The sequence below is a fragment of the Podarcis liolepis genome (assembly GCF_965112155.1).
Source record: "Podarcis liolepis genome assembly, chromosome: 11".
NCBI classification, from domain to species: Eukaryota; Metazoa; Chordata; class Lepidosauria; order Squamata; family Lacertidae; genus Podarcis; species Podarcis liolepis.
Window position 1 is genome coordinate 23,089,435 of NC_139565.1, and position 25,275 is coordinate 23,114,709.

General features: G+C 45.0%; 1 protein-coding gene and 1 long non-coding RNA gene across 3 annotated transcripts in view; both read left to right on the forward strand.

Annotated features, from left to right (window-relative positions):
• Positions 1-25,275, forward strand: part of LOC310688372 — a 342,987-nt gene that overhangs the window by 100,849 nt on the left and 216,863 nt on the right. The gene's annotated exons all lie outside the window — the stretch shown is intronic.
• The window catches only part of EPB41L4A (erythrocyte membrane protein band 4.1 like 4A), a 108,485-nt gene continuing 107,595 nt past the window's right edge, over positions 24,386-25,275 (forward strand). The window contains exon 1 of one of the 2 annotated variants that reach the window (XR_014516821.1): positions 24,386-25,232. The gene's annotated coding sequence lies outside the window, so the exon portion shown is untranslated. The remainder of the gene's footprint in view (positions 25,233-25,275) is intronic. The other variant, XM_083464509.1, reaches the window with a different exon arrangement.

Sequence of the window (25,275 nt, forward strand, 5' to 3'; positions counted from 1 at the left end):
AACATATATATGTTGGTTCTGAATCTTACAAATATATTACACATGTCCTACTTCCCCAGATAGCCAGGCAGTTCAAGGAGCAGTGCTGGATTTAGAGTCATTATGGAGAAGAGATAACAGGAGACTTCAGGTCTTTGTGGAATTTTTGGGGTGTTTATGTACACATATGCAATTGAGCGTAGGTGGAGACAGACCGACTAGGACTCCTACAAACAGCAAACCCACAGCCCTGTATCACAACTTGCAGACAGATACACCTGTGCAGCCCTCATATATGTTTAGCTTTAAACCATCACCCCCAGTTCCATTCAGTCTCCCTCCCTGTGGTGGTTTACACACCAAACATTCAGAGCACATCTAAAGCACATGGCTTCCTCCAAAGAATGCATGGAACTGTAGTTTGTTAAGGGTGCTGGAGATTATAGTAGGGTTACCAAACGTCCCCATTTCCCGGGGACAGTCCCTGGATTTGTGAATAAGTCCCCAGACAAATTCCATCCCTGGAATGTCCCCAGATTTCATCTAATGTGCCCAGGAAATGCAGCAGTGGCAGTCTCAGCAGCCCGGAGCATTTGGCTCTGGCTGGCTTCAGGAGCTGCTCGGAAGTCCCCATATGATGGTGGTGCAGGAGCTCTAAGATGCTGCTTCCAGGCTGCCTCCACCTTCCCTGACCCCAGCAACTAAGCTGTGCAGGGAAGCTTCATGCTGCCTATCGGAGCAGCCTCCCAACTCCTACTTGCATGCAAGCAGGAGTGGGGTGGGGATCTCTCAGCTGTGAAGGGAGGCTTCACACTGCCTATCAGAGCTTATGTGCAAGCAGGAGTGGGGTGGGGATCTCTCAGTCAGGTAACCGGAAGCCTCCCTTCCCAGCTGTAGGATCCTCGCCCCCTCCTGCTTGCACGCAAGTAGGAATGGGATTGGGGCTGCTCCGATGGGAAGGGAGGCATCGCGCTGGCCGAGCCTCACAGCTGCCGCCCTCTTGGTCCTCCTTCTCTGCCTTCCATGCCTGACTCACTGCACACTGCTTCCCCACCACCACTGAAGAACCAACAACTCAGGGGCTGCCCAGGCTTATGGAGAAAGGAGATAGAAGCTTTGGAGGAAGGGGAAACATGGTGGTTGAGGTCAAGGCGGTGGCCGCCCCTCTGCCACTGCCATCACTGCAGCATCAACATCCCAAACTTGTAGTATGTATGTATGTGTGTATGTATGTATGTATGTATGTATGTATGTAAAATATCCCCAGAGTCATTGAAAAAAATCTGGTAACCTTAGATTAAGCTCTATGAGGGATTAAACTATAGTTTCCAGGATTCTTTGGGGAAAGTAATTTGGTTTAAATGTATGGCGTGAGACATGACTGTTTCAGAGCAACTTAGAAGGGTAGCAAAGGGTATTATAAAGATACCTTTGATGAAACCTGGTCCCCCTTCTTTTCATATGCGAGGGAAGTAGAGAGCAAATTTCTCCCACCAATTTTGCAAACATGTTTTCTCGGGAAGGACAATTTAAAGATCAGGAGCAAGGCCAGAAGGAGGGGCCCTCAAGGAAGAGTTAAACAAAATACCCCCAACGTATTTATTTATTCTCTGTTATTCCCCAAACATGTAGTATGGAAAGTCTATTTTTTCAGGTGGAATCTGTCAACATGACATACCCCTCAACTGTCCTGCTTTACCTGGGACATCCCAGAATTGACAGAAGCCATCCCAGTTTCTTATGGGATCCCACAATGTCCCATTTTGGCTCCCGTGAGGGCACGCCCCCAAAACGTGCCTGTTTTGAGGAACCATGCTCTTGCACAAGTCTCCTGGCTTCCGTGACAGTGAGTTCCAGAAAGACGCCCACCCTGGTTTTCCTCAGTGGCATGTTGGAGGATAGGACTTGACCTTTACATAGCTCGTAGTAAGTTAACACACTCTCCACATGGAGGAGGGGTGAGAGGGAAGGTCACAGCCTTTCTCTTCCATTGGCCAGGCCCTCACATCCTCTCCACCAATGAGTGGGGGCAAATAGAATTTGGCTGGTGCTATGCCCCTCGTCTCCAAATACCCCACTGAGAAATGTGACTGCCCTGCCTAACAAATAAGTCTGGCTAATTTGGGTTCAGATGCCATCTGAAGTACACCAATGATTTATTTTTAATTATTACATTTTTATTGAATATAAATTGTACACATACATATATACTTGATTTCTGTACAACATAGATTCTTAACTTAATACTTGTTTTCCCGTACAAATCTTTTTCCACCCGCGACTTCCCACCACCTCACTGCAGCTTTCCTTTTGCAAATCCTTTTCTTACTGTGTTATTTATTTAGTTGTTTTGTTTTATTCTCCCAATTCTTCCTCTTTCCCTTGTACTCTTTATAAGAACTAATCAAAACATAACCATGATATAGTTTGTGAACAATGTTTTTTTCATGTACTGTAATCTCTCACACATAGCCAATCTTTTTTTGGCTTTTTGTGTGGGTTGACCTCTAATTACCTCTGCCATTTTTGCTAACTCTAAATATTCACATAGCTTGAGTTGCCAGTGTACCAGTGATCTAATACAGGTCATGATCTACCTGGTAAGTCTGCTTTGATATCTGAGTAGGGCAGAGTCCTCCTCTATCTCCAGTTGCTACATTAAATTTTGCTTATAAAGCTATTGTTGCTCTGTTGCCTCTACTGCATGGTATGCATAGAACTGAGATTACCATATATTGGCATTAGCCTTGTCTAATGAAGAAATCCATTCAAAGAGTGCTGGGCTAATATTTAGGAGGAATCAATACAACAGCCTGAACAGGAGCTCAAACAAAACTCCAATACAACTGCTGTAACTGTTGCTGCTATGGCTAAACATCTTTTTATTGGCATTGGTATGCTGAGCACAAATAAATATTTTCCTATAAAGCTGAGAAGTCTGAGAAGCCACTGAGCAATATTTAAAACGATGGGCAATATATATGTAGGAGAGGGTTTGCAAAGACCTTCAGCAAGTTCATAGTCAAATAGCGCAAAGGACTGAGAACCAATTTTCCCCACACAGTTTCTTACTCCTTAGGATCCTGTCCTCCAAATACTACTTTACCCCCCCCCCCAACACAGCTATGAAGTCCTTAATACACTGGGCCTAACACTTTTGATATGGTCTTCTCCTTAGCATCACGGAACAATCTCAAAGCATTACTCAAGAGTGCCCTCTTGTGTTTACGTCTGGTGCACCAAGTTGGAAAAACAATGGGAGACAAAGAGGAATTCCTGAAAGATGCTCTACAATTCTCCCTTGATACTTCAGAGATCTCTCTCTCTCTCTCTCTCTCTCTCTCTCTCTCTCTCTCTCTCCCCCTCCCCCCTCCCCCCAACCACATATATTATTTTGCTATATCATCAAACAAGGCAGGGACAGCCAACATCTTTGGACTACAACTCCCATCAGCTCCAGGCAGCATGGTCAGGTATGATGGGCCTTGTAGTCCAACATGTGGAGAATACAATATCGGCTACCTCTGAATGAGCTGTTAACAATCAAATAACCATGCATTTTTTTTCTCATAGATTCTTTCTGCTAGATGTATAACCTAGGAATGTTGCTATATTTAACAGTGTGTTAATGTAATGGGTCAATTGTACCACATGACTGAGTTTTGCTCATCTCTGTGTGTCTTTGCATCATTGTCTACCATTGTGAAAACCTCTGTTAATTGTAGTCTTGCAGGCAAATCAGGTGAAACTTCCTATCTTTTCTCCTTATCATTGATAAAGGCGTTGAATAATTCATCCTCCGCTCTGCCTGTCAGAGCTTATTGATCTGTAAGGCAATATTGCCTGCAATGACAATATTAACTACAAAAACTTATGCAAGATTTAAAGGCCTGAGGAGATTGGAAGAGTAATTTCTAACCTGCTTCTGAAACATTTTCCCTCTTCCACTGGTGCTTTGAAACCAAGGCAATGTTTTTCTCAACTTGTCCAGGCTGATCAAACACACTTGTCCTGAGAATAAAGGGAGGATTTACTGCAAGTAAATTACAATCTGCTTTGGATGAAATAAATGGCTGTTGTAACATTTTTCACGTGGAATGAAAGTTGTCCTTAATCAGCAGATCATTCAAATCTCGAGGTGCAGCTCATCCCCTCCTCTCTTCTTCCTTAATTGGCGACTACTAGATCTGGCACAAATTTAGCCTTGATCACACTTCCTCCTGCCCAAGAAAACAATATTGTGCAGCTCAGAATGATGTTTATCATACTCCCATCTTTTTTCATATGCAGACTAGAACCTCCACTTCAACTATGTGCTCTTTCTTCGTTTTGAGTACATGTGTGTTCTGTGGAGATCTGATCTGGTGGAGAAGTTGGGGCAGCATCTCATGCCCGCCAACATTTCTCCAATGAAAGTAGGGACGTCCCAGTCCATAATGATAAGTTTACTATTTATACCCCACACATCTTACTGGATTGCCCCAGCCACTCTGGGCAGCTTCCAACACATATTAAGACATAGTAAAACATAAAACCTTTATTTATTTATTTTTTAAAAAACCTTCCCTATACAGGATTGTCTTCAGACGGCTCAGGGATCGGATAACTCCACACCCTCCAACATTTCTCCAATGAAAATAGGGACATCCTAAGGAAAAGTGGTAGGGACGCGGGTGGCACTGTGGTTTAAACCACGGTGCCACTTGGACTTGCCGATCCGAAGGTTGGCGGTTTGAGGCCCCGCGATGGGGTGAGTTCCTGTTGTTCGGTCCCAGCACCTGCCAACCTAGCTGTTCGAAAGTATGCAGTACAAGTAGATAAATAGGTACCGCTCCAGCGGGAAGGTAAACGGTGTTCCTGTGTGCTGCTCTGGCTTTGCCAGGAGCGGCTTAGTCATGCTGGCCACATGATCCGTAAAAACTGTCTGCGGAAGCAGACAAATGCTGGCTCCCTCGGCCTGTAAAGCGAGATTAGCGCCGCAACCCCAGAGTCGTTCACAACTGGACTTTAAACTGTCAGGGGTTCCTTTACCTTTATGGAAAAGTGGGATATTCTGGGATCCAATCAGAAACTGGGATGGCTTCTCTAAATCAGAGAGGTCCCTGGAAAATAGGGACACTTGGAGGGTCTGGCATCTGCATCTTTTGCCTCTGGCAGCCAAATCCTTTAGACCAGCCCCAGGATAGCCTTCCACAAATTGCCTTTCTTTTTAAATCCTTGTCCCTTGACTGTTAAGATAAAAATGTATCTTCCATGCGCTGTTGTTTTAAGGGTGGTGCCACAATCCTGTCTTCCCTGCTACAGCACCAATTCCTAACTGCTATAATCTACTTGTTAATGCTTAAAGAAAATGCATTTGGGCAGCTGCTCCTCCCTCCATTTTCATGCTTTTGTGAAAGGAAGTAGAAAGGATTGCAAGTGGACAGGAGAGCATTATTTGGTTGTTTTTCCTCCCTGCCCCCATGTGCCTTAAAGCTATGAGTTGCACTGTATTTCACCTTTGGTTTACATTTGTTGCAGCTAAAAGGAATTTCTGAGCTGCATGAACTATCCAGAACCTCCTGAGAATATTCAGAGAGCAGAAAAAGAGAGCAGCCCAATGAAGTAGCAAAAGTTTGGTTTATATGGAGACATTCCCAAAGAATTGCAGAACTGCTGACCATTAATTTGCAACTCAATGGGGCAATGGATTCACTCAGGGAACTCTTTGCACATCACGTCCTCTGGAAAGGAAATACCTGCTTTCAGAAACCCAGATTTCCGAGCTTCTTCTCACTCTCCTTTATAGAATTGCCATCCTTTGTTCAGGCTGCATAGACATGACGTTTTATTTTAGACTCAACAGAGACCTGGCATTTTTTCCCCCTATGTGGTCCACACACAATCTTGTTCTATTCTTTATTTGTCCCCTGAAAAGAGCTTTTTGATAAATGGTTTCATTCCCAAAATAAAAGCTCATTGCAGATTGATTCTGCATTACCTCCCTGGGTGTGTCAAATGCGGTTGTCCAATTGTTGTATTCTGGTGTTTCCTATGTCCCCTGTTCCATCTTTGTGGCAAAGAGTTAAGGACAATTTCAGCACTGGGATGTCCAATCTGGGCAGGTAAAGTGCAATGGAAGCTTTAATTGAAAGTGTCCTCCTGACAAATTCCACCTGCTTTATTGCTTTCCGTTGAACAGGCGATGTAATACCACTTGAATAGTCTCTCTTATCTCCTAGTGCCTGTTCTTGGCAGGGGAATTTAGCTACTTTGCTACTCAGAAAAATTAAAAGGGGGAAAAAATCCGAGAGGAAACCAGTAATTTAAACCTTCTGTCTGTAGGAATAGAAATTGGTGCTGGGGCAATTGAGAATTGGTACTCAAGGAGCAATCATCAATAATCCCTCAGCTATGCTCAACAGGAAGAAATAAAGCAGGGAGTCCATTTTCAGTTAATGTTGGGAAAGACCTGTGCTTTACAGGACAAGAGAGTAAACGTTATATCGCAATATTGGCCTTGGGCAAGGCTGGATAATATGCTGCTATATTAATATTCTGTTGCTGTCAACATACCAATTTGAGACAAGAGAGACACCTGGTGTTCAAAACAGCACACTGGAAACTGCTTGCACTAAACGTGGTTTAAAGCTAGTATTGAATAGAATGAAATCACCCAAATTGATTGGGTTAATGGAGAGTTGAGGAGGGTCAGTTGGAGTGAGTGAGAAATGTCTTCATCTTCTCTGAGGAACGTTGGAAGGTATGCAGCCTTCCCTCATAACCTGCTTGTGGTCTTTTCATAGGTACCTGGGAAACAGGATGTTGCTGGGCTAGAAAAGGCCTTTGTTCCAATTGAGTGAGGCTCTCTTTATGTTCAGAGATGATCACAAGACCATGAGCCATATCAGCAGAAAAAACACAGAGCTGCCCAAAAAATCATTTCTATCAGCCAGTCTCCAGGAGCAAGCGATTCTAACAATGCCCCTAACCCTGTACAGTTTAGGAGTTGTTGTAAGCAAAGTCTGGTACAATCTCTTGGTAAAAATAAACAATGCAAAATGTCTTCCATACACAGCAGATCCCTTTCGTCCAGTTAAGTTGCTCGTAAGACAAGCTCAGATAACCAGGTGCTACAGCTCCCACCATTCTTCTGTAGCTCAGCTACTTCCAGGTCCCTAGTTTAAGAGACTACCCTCTAGAATTAACGATCTTGGCAGATGTTCAAACTCACTGAGGGTAGAAATTCTAGTACTGTGTATTTTCACCTTTTATAGGCCTCTGTACTCTAGATTCCCATTTTCACTGGGCTACATGCCAAATTAGAAGGCTTCTATGCAACCACTTCTGGTTGGTTCTCTGCATACACTTGCTTTGCCTATCTTAAGTCCTGCTATTTTAATTTGTTGGGCGGTGGGGTGGGTTTCAACAGGCATTCCAATGTCATGGTGAATGTCTGTTATTCCTAGAAGTGAATCAGCTGCTTTTTTCCTCTGCCATTGGCTCAGATGCTCTGGCTTGACAACCAGAGAGCTTTGTATGGCTGGAATCCCAAGGAATGGGAACCTTGTTGGACTACAACACCCATCATCCATGAGCATTAGTTATGCTGATGGGGCTGATGGAAGTTGTAGTCCAATGGCATGCACAAGTGTCAAGAGCGAGCCAGCAACAAACCACAAAGCATGAAGAAACAGAAGAAGAAACAGGATCTGCTTAGGAGTGCCAGGCCTAATAAGCATAGCAACTCTTCTTTGGTAGGTCTTGTCCCTAGGAGGCAGTTGTGGAGACTGAAGGTCCCCACCTTCCCACAGCTGCCTAAATCTCCTCCTCTCTGGGGTCTTTCCCAAGCAATCTGAGACTACACTGGCATGCCTGCCTTTCCTCCTCCTGCTTCATGTGTCTCCTGGTCCTGGGAGACTGGAGCGGAGGGAGCTTGTTGCAGCAGGAGTGGGAGAAACACTCGCTTCTTCCCCAGCCCAACTCATCTCTCCCTCTTGGCCTCCCTTCTCTTCTGCTCCTGTTTCTGGACTTCTCTCTGCCACAGACTCTCCCTTCTCACTAAACTCTGTTACCCCTTCAGCTTCCGACACCGCCTCCTCCCAGTCTTGTCCATCTTCTTCCTTTGACCACTCACCATTGTCCCATTACCAATCCCTGGGCTCTGAGCCTTCTTCTCTTGGGAGTTCCCCAGCTGGTGCCTCCCACCATTCTTCTGTGTCCAGCCCATTCATGACAACAAGGCTGCAGGTTACCTTAACCCTGGGCTAGGGAAACACACCCTTTCTTATTGCAGTCCCTCTTCTCACTGCAGCCCAACGTGCTTTGAAGTGTAATCGGATGCAGCACCAAGGGCTAAAGCAGGAAGAAAGACTGGTAAAGTCCTTGTGTATTTGTGACACACTTCAAGAACGTGCAAGAGGAGCTATTTGGATTCTGGCCAAAATACTTTACCATAATAAGAGTTTGCAAAAGGTGCTTTAAACACAATTGAACATTTCACCTTAACATTTGGCAGTGATTTCAAAGTGTGTCAAAAGTTCCCCGTTGCAAAGAGAAGGTATGAATATATAGCGTTAAAAAAAATGTGCCTCTAACATTTATAAAATTATTAATACTCTCAAATTATCCTGGAATGTCATTTTATAACAAGTAGTTTCAAAGGAAATCACAGTTGGTAGTCTACATAAATCAAACTAACGGCATTAATGAAACAAGCCCTCTAACTACTACCAGTCTAGAAAGTCACAGAATATAAATTATGGACACCAATTAAATAGTTCTTCTTGTAGTGCAGCACACAGTTTACTTGAAATGACAATAAATATTCCTTCAAGAGAACTCTTAGAACAGTTCTGAGGCCTTGGAAATCTTGGGTGTAACTCATAACTCATACACATTTAAGGAGGAGAAATTAGACTGAGACATCCTGGGAAATTACCAGTGGTCTCATTTTTATTTTTGCACTTAATACAATCTACACATGATACCCAGTGACTACAGCCTGGCACAATTCAGACTACAACAAGTGTATAAAACTGTTGCTTTGTTTTTTCCAGTTTTAAGAGTAAATAAGTATAGCAAGATTTTACTTTTATAGGGATCTGTTTTGAGCGACATCTAGTGTTATTTCTAATGGCCTATAATCATGCATTAAAAACAAACTGTTGCACCTTGTCGTTGGCATCTGTCTGCCTGTAGAGACAATGAGACACACTTCAGGGGGTGAAGGCACACCGCGGGAGAATCACAGCACCTGCTGTGGCTGCAAAGAGTGGTGCCTTGCAAGTGTTGCCTCCCACATTGGTTTTGCTGCATTAGCAAAAGTGACTTTTCTGGGTCACAAGTCTGGGTAGTGTGTATGGAGGTCCTAGGCTGCCTAGACAACAATATACCCCCTGGGCCTCACTGATGTAGTCCAAAGGAAAGCAGAGCAATACATTTGGCACCAGCTTGGTGGCAGGAGTTGCCAGAAGGAGGCATACAAGATGCCATCCAACCATCTTAGGTACTCCACTCCAGATTTGCATAGGGTTTACACTTTCTTTATAATGCTCCTCCTCCTTCCTTCATGTTTGGTCTATTCCTTTTGAACAGGTTATCTCTACATTCGACATTCCAGTCATGCACCTCATATTTGCCATCCTGCATTAAGAGCTCAAATTAGTCTCACTTGTTTCCCATACTCTGTGCATTAGTATAGAGACAACTGAAACCACAAGTCATTCCCTCCGGCTGCTTCCTTCTTGTAGTTTCCTGCTCTTTGGCAGCTTCTGTAGCACTGCCTCAGTTTCATGTGCATCAATGAATCTGTACCAGGTGAATCTGTACATCACAGATACACAGGTGAATCCTGTGCATCAGTGAATCTGTATCAGGTGTTCCCCTGTTGTCTGTAATATTGTCTTCTTCCCCCTCAGGATTTAGTTTAAAGCTAAGCTAAAGTATTTAGCTAAAACTATCTGGTTTAGCCCAGCCTTTTAATGAATTACGATCTTGATTTTATTAACACTCAGATTTTACAATTATGCTTTTAAAGCTTCCTGACTCTTTGAATTAGGTGTTCTGCTTAAAAAAAAATTCTCTACTAAACTTCCATGCAAGATCTTGAATGTTTATATAGTGTATCAAGCTCAAGATAATGTGTCAGATTAATAACATTCTAAGAGTACGGTACCCTCTGGAATTTCACATCTTACATACAGTAATGGTACCTCATGACTGAAAATAAAATGGCTGCATTTTGTTTTTGTCGATTATATTACATTAGATAATGTCATAGAAACATGTGATGTTCCTAATTTTTGTAAAGGTTGATGTGTATCCCACAACAAAAATGTAAATAGCACTCCAGCTGGCATTTAATGTCTTAAGCTTCTCAGACAGCTGTTCCTTGTCCATTAAATTATGAAATAACTGAGTTCATTATAATTTCCTTCCACATGGAGTTTATTGAATCTTATGCTCATACATGCCCAAGATCCTGACAGACAAAGCTCATCAGATGAGTGATATTTCTAGCTACTTTGTCCAGTAGACAAAGAGGCATTCTTTTCATATTGATTTAAAACTGGCCATTCCAGCCAACTATCAAAATGAAGTCATGATATTCTGTCAGTGCAGTAATCGCTGCCAGAAGCAACTGAAAGCAAGCCAACATTCCCACCACTTATTTAAAAGGACAGCTACCAAGATAAAAGAGGTATTATGGTTTGTACAACATCTTTAAATTTCAGGGAAACCTACAGCTGTCTAAAGTTTAAAAATAGCATCAAAATACAAAACAAATACAAAATTCAAAAATATTAGTAGACAAAAACAAGTCAAGTCAGCAGATATCATAGAATGATAAAGCCACTTAGCAGACATTTGCTATCAGTGAAACTGCTGTAAAATATGACTTAATCCTCTTCCACTGAAATCAGAAAGAATTGAAATAGCTTAACTGACTCACATAGGGAGAGCTCTGCTGGATAAGACAAAATTTCCAAGTGGCTCATCATTCTGCTTCCAAAGTGGCCTATCGTATGCCTCTGGGAATCCCACCGATAGCATGAATTGTCCTCTTTCACTGTTGCTTCCAAGCAACTGCTATTCACTGGTATGCTGCCCCTGGTTTTGGGAAGTTCCAGATAACCAGCAGATTTATTGTCTGTGGACCCTCTGTGCACAGCTGTTTGTTCCTGCTCTCTCCCAGAGCTGCAATTCTCAGTCCCTCTTCCCTGGGAACTATGGGAATTGCTGTGCATGAGAAATGGGGGTTTATTGATGGCTGCCCCACAGTTATGGAAGTTTCTTCTGATTTACTTACATCTGTCCCCTTCAGAGCAGGCTTTTAAGAGGGTCTTGAGAATATGTCTGCCTTCTCTTAATATTTGTGACATTCAGAGCAGCTTTCTCATAGGTGTACAGTTGCTAGCTGTTGTGCCTAATGTAACATGCAGTTATTTTTTATGTATGTTGCTTTGCAGATACTTTATTATTTAAAAAAGTTTTGAAAGATTATAAATAATAAATAATATGCAGTTGTGTGGACAAGACTTCTGGTCTGCTGCGTGAAGGACTCACAGCTCATTGCGCTCCTCTGAAGGTGAGATTAGGCTGCCCCTGGGGGCGGGGGGAAGGTAAGTAAGTGAGGGCTTCACACTTCCCCAAAACTCCGGAGCCTAGCCAGAGTGCCTAGGACCCCACAGCACAAGAGAGGTTGAAATTGTGTGTATGTATACTTATTTTGGGACGCGGGTGGCGCTGTGGGTTAAACCACAGAGCCTAGGACTTGCCGATCAGAAGGTCGGCGGTTTGAATCCCCGTGACGGGGTGAGCTCCCGTTGCTCGGTCCCAGCTCCTGCCAACCTAGCAGTTCGAAAGCACGTCAAAGTGCAAGTAGATAAATAGGTACCCATCCAGCGGGAAGGTAAACGGTGTTTCCATACGTTGCTCTGGTTTGCTAGAAGCGGCTTAGTCATGCTGGCCACATGAACCAGAAGCTGTATGCCGGCTCCCTCGGCCAATAAAGCGAGATGAGCGCTGCAACCCCAGAGTCGGTCACGACTGGACCTAATGGTCAGGGGTCCCTTTAACTTTACTATACTTATTTTGGAGCAAATCTCACAAAACTCAGCGAGACTTCATTCTGATTAAGCACACATAGGCTTAGATTCCACAGCAGACAGATGAGGGCTCAAGTGTGTGGGTGAGGTGCCCTCTTGTATAACTAGGTCCTAGGTTGATGGCAGGGTCTGTGCCTGTCATTTCCATAGGCTACATCACTTGATACCAGATGTTTCCCAGGACTTTCAGAAGTCTCACCACCAGAAATGGTACGCTGTTCATTACAGTGGTACCTCAGGTTACAGATGCTTCAGGTTCCAGACTCTGCTAACCCAGAAATAGTACCTCGGGTTAAGAACTTTGCTTCAGGATGAGAACAGAAATCGTGCGGCGGAAGCGGGAGGCCCCATTAGCTAAAGTGGTATCTCAGGTTAAGAACAGTTTCAGCTTAAGAACAGACCCCCAGAACGAATTAAGTTCTTAACCTGAGGTACCACTGTACTTGAGACTATAGTGATACCTCGAGTTACAAACGCCTCAGGTTACAAACGCTTCAGGTTACAAACTCCGCTAACCTGGAAGAGTTACCTTGAGTTGAGAACTTTGCCCCAGGATGAGAATGGAAATCGGTGGCACAGCGGCAGCAAGAGGCCCCATTAGCGAAAGCACGCCTCTAGTTAAGAACATTTTCAGGTTAAGAACGGACCTCCAGAATGAATTAAGTTCGTAACTAGAGGTACCACTGTACTGTATGCCTTCCCTGAAACACCAGGAACTGTCAACAGGAGTGCATTATCTGTTTTAGCTATCAGTCTGCATCTGTGTCTTTTGGACACATTTTGAAAGGGTTCTCTGTTGAATGTTTCCACCGCAAAGATGAAATGTGATAATTTTGTACTGTATCACGGACAGCTAAATGTTTACGTACCCCAAAGCAGCTGTGTGGAAAAAGTAATTAGTCCCAGGCATAATAACATAGATGATGTGTTCTCTAAGATGTATGGCATAATCACCATGCTGGGAGGAAATAAACATTTATCTGCAGATGTACAATGTATTCTGGCAATGTGATAAGTAGGCAGTGCTCAAGAGCAAGAGATAGTGTTTGATTTCAATAGCCTATTTAGAAGTGGTTGCCTGAGAGATGGAGCACATAGTATTGAGAGAGAGTATGGAGAGTTTATTTCAGAGATGCTTATTTTATTTCATCTGGTTTGATTTGCATGATAACGTAAAGACGTTTCTAAAGTGAGATTTTTTGTTTTTGACATTGTGTGTGTTGGTTCAAGAAAAAGAAAAGGTATATATAAAGGAGAATTGTTAGATGCCAAGAACCAAGTTTTGGGCAGCGTTTGGTGTGAGAACCCAGCAGAGATTTAAAATCACAAAAAATGTGGCAAAGTAAAGTGCCGAAATATAGGTTGCTAAACCTTTAAAATTTGCCACTGTAAGTTCCAAAAGTACCCTCTTCCTCTAGCATAGAAAAATGCCACATGTCTGGTAAGTTAAAAATGGTGTATCTATAAACTCCCCAAAGGTCAGATTCATGTGCTTTTCCATACAGCATTCAGAAAAAGTTGCACAGGCAGCAAAACTTGGCTTAATTACAGTGGTGAAAGCTCCTAAATTAATGGAGCTCAAGAGTGGCTGGTGAGAGCTGCGCTGTCTGAACTGGAGCAACCAGCTCAGACCTCCTTATACCTGAGCTTCTCAAGAAGACTGAAAGTGGAACAATAGCTTTGATTTCCTCCGAAAGTAAGAGATGTGGACGTAACTAAGCCTGGCAGGACAGCTTATTCTATGGTATTAACCCCTTCATGTGTTAATTAGACTTAAGCATGTTGGTTATATGAGACTGGTTATCCCACGGTGTGAGCATGATTTGTAGTCAGTATAATAGGAAATGGTTTCAAAGTTTCATGGTATTTTGCAAATTGTTAAAACCTTTAGAGCCAGAAGTTGTTTCTGGCACTCTTAGCCTCTTTGTACAAACCAGGAAGTCTGTTGCAGCACTTAAAGCATGTCTACCTAGCCATCTTTCCTGGCTCTCTCACATAAGCGTAGCCAGTCAATGAGCAAAACACTGTTACATTTCACCAGGGGTCAGCAAACTTTTTCAGTAGGGGGCCAGTCCACTGTCCCTCAGACCTTGTGGGGGGCAGGACTATATTGGGGCGGGGAATGAACGAATTCCTATGCCCCACAAATAACCCAGAGATGCATTTTAAATAAAAGCACACCTTCTACTCATGTAAAAAACACGCTGATTCTAGGACTGTCCGCAGGCTGGATTTAGGAGGCAATTGGGCTGGATCCAGCCTCCGGGCCTTAGTTTGCCTACCCATGCATTTCACAAAGCCAGCCTTGAGTTGCAGCAACACAAAGATCCATTAAAAAAAAAAGAAAACAAAAGTGGAAATGTCTACATTATGTAGTGCTGTTTGGGTGGATAAGTACAGTGGATGCTTGGGTTGCGAACGTGATCCGTGCGGGATGCACGTTCGCAACCCACAGCGTTCGCAAACCACGTCTGCGCATCTGTGTGGGTTTTGATTCAGCGCTTCTGCACATACGCGACTGCCGAAATCTGGAAGTAACTAGTTCTGGTACTTCCTGCTTTTGGCAGTCCGTAACCCGAAAAAACGCAACCTGAAGCGGCTGTAACCCAAGGTATGACTGTAGTAGCTTACTCCGGAGAAATATGAGTCAGATAGCACCGGATCACTATTAATTCATAACTATAATTTTCACTTGTCACAAAAAAATCAGCTAAGAAAGTGTTACTGCTGAGTGAATAATCTAAGATTGGTTTGGTGATATTTTAAGGCACAGATAGATTCTTACTGCTTTCATTCTGTTCGTTAATAAATAACTACTCAGTGATCCAGGCATGGCTGCCTTCTAATTCTTCAGGGCTCTTGATGTGCTGCTACCTGAAGTAAACACCAAGACTAGGACTAAGTATGCAGAACAGTAAATAAAAATGTACTTATTGGCAGAAGACTTTGAAGGGCATGTAGAGCTTTCAAAAACCTTCCCCAGAAGGACAGGTGTGAAGTGCCTGTGCTTGAGTCTTTATGTTTTGCTGGCCATTTGTGGAGCCATATGGCAATACAAATTGGATTATACGTTTTCACAGCCACCAGTCATTACGGAGACCAAATATTTTAAAAGTCTGCAATTAATTTGTGGAAGAGTGTGTGAGAGTGGGGGGGAATATATATCTTGTAGTTCAAATTCCAGACATTTCCTAATGGTTCCACTGAGTGATATCTTAAAACAAAACAGGGACTGAATGAGCAATCAAGTTCCTCATGGGAAACTCAGTTGCCCAACCAACTCGGCAGGCTTGTACTCGCTGCACATCAGGAGATAGGCAGTGACTTCAGCCCTGCTTTCTGAGGAACTCAATTGCACAGTCAGCTGAGCCACATCCTTACCTGACCCACACGGGGCATCACATTTGATGTCAGGTATCAGGCAGATGGGCACCGTTGTTGGCCTTGCAAGTCAAATTGAGACCTGGGTCAAGCCAAATTTGGCCTGCAGGTATATAGCCCAGCTTGAAGGCTACAATCCCTTCTGGGGTCTGCATGTCAGTTGTGGGCAGCGGGCCAGAGGCAAAAGCTGGCAGAGCAACAAATGTAAATGTTACCTTTGCAAACACACATCCACGCCTCTCTCAATTCTGCATCCTGCCAAGCAAAAGAGTTCAAGGTTGCATTCCAGCTAGGCAAAAACATTCAAGCAAGTTCTGAAGCAGGGCAAGTGAGGGGTGTTGGCCTGGGGAGAGAGGGGGAAATGGGGAGAGTCAAGACCAGATAGAGAGGCTTGGAGGGCTGCATACTTCTTATCTATACAGTGGTACCTCGGTTTAAGTACTTAATTCGTTCCGGAGGTCCGTTCTTAACCTGAAACCGTTCTTAACCTGAAGCACCACTTTAGCTAATGGGGCCTCCTGCTGCCGCCGCGCCGCCGGAGCACAATTTCTGTTCTCATCCTGAAGCAAAGTTCTTAACCTGAAGCACGATTTCTGGGTTAGCGGAGTCTGTAACCTGAAGCGTATGTAACCTGAGGTACCACTGTATCATGTTTTGTGTTCTAAAAAAATAGTTAAAATCAGAAACATGAATGTCATGCACTGTAATTTCCTGCTTTCACTACCTGTAAATTACAAAATGATCTCAAATATGAAATGATAGCAATTTTGAAGGTCATGGTTGCAATCCAATGCACACAAGTTCCTCCGAATCCAGGAGCCCTCACTTTTCAGCAAATAGGCATGCTACAAATCCACCCAGCTTTTGCAATGTAACATCTCAAACCCTGCCTTTGAGTTGTGGTTTTTCAGTTATTCCTTGCCAGCAAAATAATTAATCAGTTGAACAACTGCTGCTGAAACACTTTATGAGAAAATTTGCAAACTCTTGACTCATTTAAAATAAAGTAAGTTCTGGGGCAATTGGTGGGGGCTAATAAATCCAATTTCCCCCCCTCCAGATTTTATGTATCTTCATCACAACTTTGTCGGTTAATAGCACATTTTCAGATGGAAGTAATGAAATAAAAACATGTCAGCATTGAGAATTATTTGCAGTTATATTTAGATTTAAATAATTACAAGGGTTACAGAATGAAAGTCCCAGGGGCTTTAATGTAAAACTTATATATACAATTTAATATAAAGCTCATTCCATTAACTGTTTCATAACTGGATATATATAAATTGAAAAGTCATAAAATGAAATGGCATTTTAGCTATGTGCTTTTAGCATTCCGTTAGAATGTAGCTCTGTTCATAAACTGAACACACAGTACTAACATAAAGTATTCATTGCAATGTTTCACCTGCAGCTAAACTTTCATACGCGCGCACACATGTGATGGGCCATATTGGCATTATTATGAATATGTGAAAATGACAAGTAATGAACACATTTAAGAAGAATACCTAAAGACTTTGCAACACCTTATTGGCTAATGGAGATGTTTTCTGGCTGGAAGAACTCTACAGCTTGAAATCAATTCACTATAACTTGTTCTCGGCTGGTACCTGCTGATATTATAATAATGACACCTTAGGTACATAATACATAGTAGTAGTAATAAAAATGGAAATTGGTACTTTACAAAAAACAACAACAACCTTACAGCTGTATGTTAAACAATATTTTTAAAATGTTAATATTTGCTGTTAGCATTGCAAATATTGTCTAAAACATAATATACAGTATAACTGAAAGACTAGAAAGCCTTAGAAATTGGAAAGGGAGTTGCTGTGATCTAGCCACAAGTTTAAATTAACCAATTCCATCAAAATGCTTTTATGCCATGTATTTGAGAGACTGGAAATAAGACAACTGAGAATAAAAGCAGTCAAAGAATGCAAAAGGTGGTCTGGCCATATATATCTCCTTTTGTTCCTTCCCATCACCAAATCAAATCCATTAGTTTCTGCCTAATTTTGAGTTAGACTTCAAACAACTGGAAACTAAATAATAATAATAATAATAATAATAATAATAATAATAATAATAATAATAATAATTTATTTGTACCCCGCCCATCTGGCTGGGTTTCCCCAGCCACTCTGGGCGGCTTCCATAGAAACCCAAAAACACTAAAATATCATACATTAAAAACTTCCCTGAACAGGGCTGCCTTAAGATGTCTTCTGAATGTCAGGTAGTTGTTTATTGTTTTGACATCTGATGGGAGGGCATTCCACAGAGCGGGCGCCACTACCGAAAAGGCCCTCTGCCTGGTTCCCTGTAGCTTTGCTTCTCGTAATGAGGGAACCGCCAGAAGGCCCTCGGCGCTGGACCTCAGCGTCCGAGCAGAACAATGGGGGTGGAGACGCTCCTTCAGGTATACTGGGCCGAGGCCGTTTAGGGCTTTAAAGGTCAACAGCAGCACTTTGAATTGTGCTCGGAAACATACGGGGAGCCAATGTAGGTCTTTCAAGACCGGTGTTATGTGGTCTCGGCGGCCACCCCCAGTCACCAGTCTAGCTGCCGCATTCTGGATTAGCTGTAGTTTCCGGGTCACCTTCAAAGGTAGCCCCACGTAGAGCGCATTGCAGTAGTCCAAGCGGGAGATAACTGGAGCATGCACCACTCTGGCGAGACAGTCTGCGGGCAGGTAGGGTCTCAGCCTGCGTACCAGGTGGAGTTGGTAGACAGCTGCCCTGGATACAGAATTGACCTGCGCCTCCATGGACAGCTGTGAGTCCAAAATGACTCCCAGGCTACGCACCTGGTCCTTCAGGGGCACAGTTACCCTATTCAGGACCAGGGAGTCCTCCACACCAGCCCGCCCCCTGTCCCCCCAAAACAGTACTTCTGTCTTGTCAGGATTCAACCTCAATCCATTAGCCGCCATCCATCCTCCAACCGCCTCCAGGCACTCACACAGGACCTTCACCGCCTTCACTGGTTCTGATTTGAAAGAGAGGTAGAGAAGAAGAAGAAGAAGAGTTTGGATTTGATATCCCGCCTTTCACTCCCCTTCAGGAGTCTCAAAGCGGCTAACATTCTCCTTTCCCTTCCTCCCCCACAACAAACACTCTGTGAGGTGAGTGGGGCTGAGAGACTTCACAGAAGTGTGACTGGCCCAAGGTCACCCAGCAGCTGCATGTGGAGGAGCGGAGACGCGAACCCGGTTTCCCAGATTACGTGACTACCGCTCTTAACCACTACACCACACTGGCTCTCATGAGCTGGGTATCATCTGCATATTGAGGGACACCCAGTCCAAACCCCCTGATGATCTCTCCCAGCAGCTTCATATAGATGTTAAAAAGCATGGGGGAGAGGACGGAACCCTGAGGCACCCCACAAGTGAGGGCCCAAGGGTCTGAACACTCATCCCCCACCACCACTTTCTGAACACGGCCCAGGAGGAAGGAGCGAAACCACTGTATAACAGTGCCCCCAGCTCCCAACCCCTCTAGACGGTCCAGAAGGATGTTATGGTCGATTGTATCAAAGGCCGATGAGAGATCCAGCAGAACTAGGAAACAACTCTCACTTTGTCCCTAGCTCGCCAGACATCATCAACCAGTGCGACCAAGGCAGTTTCAGTCCCAAGATGAGGCCTGAACCCTGATTGGAAGGGATCCAAATGGTCCGCATCCTCCAGGCGTGCCTGGAGTTGTTCAGCAACCACACGCTCAATCACCTTGCCCAAGAATGGAAGATTTGAGACTGGGCGATAGTTGGCCATACTGGCCGGGTCTAAAGATGGTTTTTTAAGAAGCGGTTTAATGACCGCCTCTTTCAGCGGATCTGGGAATGTTCCCTCACAGAGGGAAGCATTCACCACCCCACAGAGCCCATCGCCCAGCCCTTCCCGGCTTGCTTTTATTAGCCAGGATGGGCAAGGATCAAGGAGACAGGTGGTTGGTTTCACGCGTCCAAGTAGCCTGTCCACATCCTCGGGGGTAACGGATTGAAATTGATTCCATGCAACTTGACCAGACAGGGCTCTAGCACTCTCCCGCCCCAGCCCTGCTCCCACGGTGGTGTCTAGCTCCTTCCGAATATGAGTGATTTTATCTGCAAAAAACTTTGCAAAATCGTTGCAGGAGATCTTGGGGTCTGTACAAGGCCCCGGTGGTAAAGGTGGTTCTGTTAAATTGCGGACCACCTGAAAGAGTCTCCTGCTACTATTTTCTGCAGATGCAATAGAGGCGGTGAAGAAAGTCTTCTTTGCCGTCGCTATCGCCACTTGGTAGGCTCGACGTTGAGCTCTAACCTGTGTCCGGTCAGATTTGGAGTGAGTTTTCTGCCACCGACGCTCTAGCCGTCTCAGCGATTGTTTCATCGCCCTCAGCTCCGAAGAAAACCATGGGGCTGTCCGGGCTTCATGCAATCGGAGAGGGCGCTTCAGAGCCAGACAGTCGATAGCCCTGGTTAACTCCGCATTCCAGCGGGCCACCAGGGAATCAGCTGAATGGCCATCAACATGGGATAAAGCATCCCCTACCACTCTCTGGAAACCATTTGGATCCATTAAGTGGCGGGGGCGGACCATCCGAATTGGTCCCACCTCCCTGCAGAGGGGAAGGGTCGCGGAGAAGTCCAGTTGCACCAGGAAGTGATCTGACCATGGCACTTCTTTGGTTTCACTTTTACTTAGTGTCAGATCACCCACGTCACTAGAGGTGAATACCAGGTCTAAGGCATGTCCATGACTATGAGTTGGGCCCAACTTATTCAGGGACAGCCCCATGGAGGCCATGCTTTCCATGAAGTCCCGAGCGGCCCCTTGTAAGGTCGTGTCGGCGTGGATGTTAAAATCCCCTAGGACAACCAAACTAGGTGTCTCCAGGAGAACATCCGCCACGACCTGAAGCAGCTCGGACAGGGAATCCTTGGTGCAGCGGGAAGGTCGGTACACCAAAAGGAATCCTGTACTGCCCCTATTGCCCAACTTCCAGAACATGCACTCAGAAAACTGGGTCTTCCCAGTAGGACGCCTGATGCAAACTAATGACTTCCTAAAAATCACTGCAACCCCCCCTCCCCGCCCACATGACCTGGGTTGCTATGTGTAAGAGAAACCTGGTGGGCAAGTGGCAGCAAGGACAGGCCCATCTGCTTCCTCCAACCAGGTCTCTGTCACACATGCCAGGTCAAATCCTCCATCCACAATCAGGTCGTGGATGGCAGTGGTTTTATTAATCATTGACCTGGCATTACATAGCAACACCTTCAGGTCATGTGGGTTTCCCCTGTTGATTCCAGTATCCATCCGGTCAAGGCCAGACCCAGAGGCAGGGATAGTCTTCAAACAACGACTAAACCTGCCTCCTCGGTAATGACATGGTCTGGTCTTAGCGTAACTCCTCCTCCTGCCCATGATCACCGAGATCGGATGTCCCAGTGCTTCCCCCCCTGTGGAACTTGTCCCAGCCATCGTGTTGGCTGGGGCCCCACTCCCAGGCAGCCCTGATCCCGCCCCTTAAAAACAAAACACAAACTATACAGAACCAATAAAACAACAGAAAACAAAAACAGAACAATTATAAACACTGTTAGGACTTTGTATTCTGGTGACTGTATTAGTGGTCTGTGCCTCTTCTCTCATTTGTTTGCCTTAAACATTCAGCTTTTTCTTGCTATTGCTATATCTTCCTTTACTTTGTTAAAAACATCTTTAAAGTTGAATTATTTTACCCTTGTAAAATTATTTAAGCACATAGAATTAGTCTCTTATGAGACTGTGCCCTGTTCCTGGAACAGGTTTAACATTGTCCTTCAACATGATGAGACATTGTGCTGTTCCAGTGGCAGAAGCCAGCAGAATTGCAGCAACCTCTGCTAGCATGGTGAATCTGATGGTTACCTCTTCTCTGACATGGCAGGGCTTGTACTACGTAGAGGAAAACTTCACAGCATTCCCATGATAAAATTTCAGGCAGACAAAAATATGACAGGCAATGTCCATGTTGGATTCATAAAGTATTTTAGGATATTTCCAAAAAATATTTCAAGGTGCCTTAACATATGTTTTGCTAGGTTGTTTTTGTTTGTTTGTATTTTTTAAAGTTGTTAATTGCTTGTCACCAAGCTGATCAAGAATTCTAAAGTTTTTTTGGTTTATGTCTATTTTATGCATCCAGAAATGTTACAGACTGATTGCTGACTGTCTTCAAGTAGAAGCAAGCTCTTACATTCCTTTTGGTGCACTCAGAGAAGGATGTTTATTGTAAACGCAGTGTGCTGAAGCAATGCATGTTCTTTTACCTATTTCCTTTTCTCCTTGGGGGTAAGGTGAGGCAGTAACCTCTCAGTGGCCTGTTAGGTACCATCTACAGCGTAGATCCTACACAAACACTCCCATCAAGAAATGCAAATGTCTTGGGAGCAGCTGCACAAGGCAACATTATATATGGACAGGTGATGACATGCTGATGCAGAGCAGCACTATTGTGCGCATTTGGTTCATTAGCCATGTGTCAGCCAAAGCTCTAGAGTTCTATTCACTACCCACTGTAGTTGTGCTTATGGAAGTGCATGATGTGCATTTATGTTCTGCAGCTTCTAAATACAGAAGCCTGTACTCTGCTTCTTAAAATAAGACACTGAAACAATGGGATCTATTTCCCATGTGTGAAGTATGAGCTCCATTGTTCCACAGTTACACGGTCTTCATAGATTTTAAGAAGACTAACTTACCTTATTTTCTAGGCGCACAATACATTAGCTTCTATGAGTCCAAATAGCAATGACATTGGACAGTTCTGCATGTTGACCTTCTGCCAGCGATCTATCCTGCCAGGAATTCCCACATATTTGCAATACATACACCTTGCTGCTGCTGCTGCTACAACACACGTAGCAGCAATGTATTACTCCACTCCATATCATTCGCTATTACACATTTCATGTCAAGACGCAGATCACACTCCTATTCCCTTCCCGGCTGACGATCATGCTAAGTGAAATCATGTTAGAGAATATGTTTTCCACAAGTTGTCATCTCCCGTGTAGTGGATGCCGGCACCCTGGAAAGGATGATGTTGAGTGTTAGCCCCAGAACAATTACACCAATAAAGAGATTGTAAGTCACATTATAAATAAGAACACAATAATCACTCTGCCTTCTGCCTTACTGCTGCTAAAGTCAGCTAACATTTTGTTGTTGTCGTTTAGCCATATCCGACTCTTCGTGACCCCATGGACCAGAGCACGCCAGGCACTCCTGTCTTCCACTGCCTCCCGCAGTTTGGTCAAACTCATGTTGGTAGCTTTGAGAACACTGTCCAACCATCTCATCCTCTGTCGTCCCCTTCTCCTTGTGCCCTCCATCTTTCCCAGCATCAGGGTCTTTTCCAGGGAGTCTTCTCTTCTCATGAGATGGCCAAAGTATTGGAGCCTCAGCTTCACGATCTGTCCTTCCAGTGAGCACTCAGGGTTGATTTCCTTAAGAATGGATACGTTTGATCTTCTTGCAGTCCATGGGACTCTCAAGAGTCTCTTCAGCTAACATATGGTTTATCTAAAACAATGTACAGATTTGTAACTTGCAGTAAATTCAGTGTCAACAAGAGAAAAGGGGTGTTGTGTAATGCTCAGCACCACATGGAAATGTTCTCCCACCCACAGTGCAAAACACCAAAAGGAATATATATTTAATTTCATGTTATTCACGGAGTGTATTAATCCCCTCATATGCCAAACATTTAAAAGCAATGTTCAAAAATCTTTTGGGTAGCAGCAAGCAATAAAATATACACAATTTAAAAGCCTGGAAATTGTTTAAGGAGTACGGCTGAGATCACTGTACTTCAGAGGGCACCTCTAATAAAGAGATGTTTTCAGCAGTTAAAGCATGTCAGAGAATACAGCTAGTGTCATGTAATAAAGATTAAAACAACTGGCCACTGGCCAAGTTAATATTAATGTTTGGGAACTAATGCGCTTTCAAATGTATAGGACGTGCAATACCTTGCAAGAAGTCTGAGTGCATGACTCTCAAAGTACAATACAGTAATCAGGTGATATCCAAATTATGAAAATATCTTTCTTTCGAAGTAGATGTATTAAAGCTCCTAAGAGAGAAGTTTGCCAACCTTTTAAGGTCTGTGGGCACATTTTACAAACTGGAGCAACTGTCAGTGGCAGCACACACATACCCCATAACCAAGTACATACTGCCATTGATTCTACGGGCCGTGGGCTTTTTTCCAAGTTTAATTTCAGTGGGATGCGAACCAGGAAAGCCCTTTTTGGGCACCAGGATGCTCACAGGCATCACTCCGGTGACCCTCGAAGAAATCTCTGTGGAGTTATCTTTCTCCTATTGAAACCAATTGTGCTTAAACTTCCCATGGAAATCAATGGGACTTAAAGGGGGACCAATCATTTCAATGGAGCAGTACATGGCAGGAGAAACTCCCAGAGTGTTGTGCCCACTGGAACCTAACTGCAGTTCCATCCTCAAAATGTCATGTAAGTGGCAAATGTTACTGCTCTGCCTTTTTCTTTTTTACAATGCTTCTGGTGGTAAATTTTCAAGAACGGTTTCAAACTTGCAATTCATCAAGAACAAGGATCACCACCAAATGCTGCCTCTGTCCCTCAAAGCAGCCCTCGATGAGATGGTCCAAAGGCGGAGCTGCAAAAAATAACCCAAGAATCTTGCGGCACCTTAAAAGACTTGAGAAATGTATTGTGTGATGCATCCACGAAAGCTTATTCTATAATAAACTGGTGGGTTTTCAAGGAGCCCCGAGACTTCCTGGGTCTCCCTTGCCCCTAAGAACCAGCGATTCTAGCCTTGCTTAATCCATGCAAGTGGTTTAAGGGTTGTGCAGCAGCTACAGCCCCAGCGCCGGAGCCCAGTTCCCCCGAATCGCCCAGCAGGGGCCACTGCTGTTCCAGAGCAGCCTCGCCGCCGCCTCCTCAGCTGGCGCTGCTGCCGGCAGGGAAGGTGAAAGGTTGGCAGGAGCAGGAGGGCGGAGGGAAAAGGAAGCGAAAGAACGCCGGCTGGGCAGCCGACCTGGAAACTGACACCGCCGAGGTGCCGAGCAGCTGAGCCACCCCGAAGGGAAAAAGCACGAGCAGAAGACGCCGCAAGGGCAGCAGCTCAGACCACCGAGCAGGCTCGGCTCACCGGCGACCCCGACCTGCCTGCCTGCCTGCCTGCCCCGGGGATAGCGCGCGCGCCGCAGCCCTGTCAGGTCCTGGGAGCGAACAGCCGCCGCCGCGCGCGCTTGCCCCGCCTCCCGCCCTCCTGGGCCCGGCAAGGTTGGCCCGTCGGCGGGGGAGCGGAGCTTCGTCCAAGCGAGAGAGAGAGAGAGAGAGAGAGAGAGGAGGGCCGGGCGGCGAGGCAGCAGCGCTCGGCTTCTCCTGAGGGGCGAGCCGGAGCGAGGCAGGTGGCGCTTCCGTCGCGCTCGGGGCCGCCAGCGTCGCTCTCCAGCCCCAACTTTGGCGGGCGGAGTTGGGGGAGAAGAAGAAGCCAAATAAAAAAGCACACCCCCACCCCACCCCGGAGGTCTCTCTCAGGTGGCCGCGTCAGACACGGAGAGCGCCCGGAGCTTCCTTTCCGCGGGAGGAGCACTTGAGAGAAAGACTGGGAAGCTGACTGGAAAGCGCGCGCGGGCTGCTGCTGGTGCTGCTCCCCGGGCAGCTCTGCGCCCAGTCCGGCGCCTCGCTCTCCCCACGCCCTGTCAGGGAGGAGCTGCCCGCTGCCGCTTCTTCTTGGCCCGCTGCAAGGTAACGCGGGTTGCGCGCGTGCGGAAGGGAGGGAGGGGTGGTT